Below are 963 nucleotides of genomic sequence, written 5' to 3'. Positions count from 1 at the left end.
TTTATATGGTAATCCATTGGTGGATACATAACATATATTTGTCGAAACCCTTTGAATAGACAACATGAAGAGTAAGCCGCCCTAGTGCAAACTTCAGAATTTAGTTAATAATAATAACCAATTTTAGTTAATTAATTGTACCACATACACCACACTAATGGAAAATGTTAATAATAGGGGAAATTACGTGCAGGAGAAGAGGGGATATATATAGGAACTCACCTAATGTCTGCTCAATAGGTCTATAAACCTGTAACTTTTGAAAAATAAGGTCAATTAATTTAAAGAAAACCAGACTAAACAATGTAACATACTCTAAAAGGACTCAAACATACCTGTCAAATCAGTGAAGATAACTTGTTTTAAATCACATGGATTAAAAACGAGGTTTAAATAGACAAAGAATGACGAAAATAATGTTAAGGGATATGACTCATAACGAAGATAGAGCAGTGCACCTATAACAGAGAATCAGAGAATCAACCTTCATACAAGTGAAATAATAGGAGATGGGGGAGCGGGTAGTAATTAACTACCCCATTGGTTATAAATGTGAAGCCAGCAAAATACATACACTAGCTCTTTGCTTCAGTTCCAGTCTTCTCCAGGGCTTCCTAATTGGTATTTTCCATGTGACATCTGAAGCTTCTGGAGTTTTTGAGACCATCTTCGGGTAAAAAACAATTTAGAAATTCAAAATTAGGTATGAGCATACTTATTTTGAATGAGAAAAGAAATGACAATAAGATATTGAAGCCGAGGAAATCCAAATCCCTTTTTACTAAGGTCTTATGGAAAATTACTATAAATGCTTATACAGATATGCTTCCTGATTGCAGCCTGGCTTTCTTCTCCCTTCAGAACAGCTTTTAACTCTCAATGAAACCCAATATGCAAAATGCTGAGCAAGTGAAAACACAGTAAGTCTGCCTCTGTCCTGTGACTATTATTCTCCAATAACTA

The 963-nt window shown here is 34.5% G+C and overlaps 1 long non-coding RNA gene across 1 annotated transcript; it reads right to left on the bottom strand.

Annotated features, from left to right (window-relative positions):
• Positions 1 to 222: 222 nt before the first annotated feature.
• Positions 223 to 662, bottom strand: LOC131830387 (uncharacterized). Its single transcript, XR_009353135.1, has 3 exons — positions 575 to 662; positions 336 to 458; positions 223 to 256 (listed from the first exon to the last, which is right to left on the bottom strand). It is a non-coding gene; the product is annotated as an uncharacterized LOC131830387 (long non-coding RNA).
• Positions 663 to 963: the final 301 nt, after the last annotated feature.

The sequence above is a fragment of the Mustela lutreola genome, chromosome 4 (genome assembly GCF_030435805.1).
Source record: "Mustela lutreola isolate mMusLut2 chromosome 4, mMusLut2.pri, whole genome shotgun sequence".
Classification (NCBI taxonomy): domain Eukaryota; kingdom Metazoa; phylum Chordata; class Mammalia; order Carnivora; family Mustelidae; genus Mustela; species Mustela lutreola.
Note: the sequence above shows the minus strand (reverse complement) of the source record. Positions and strands in the feature narration are given on the sequence as shown.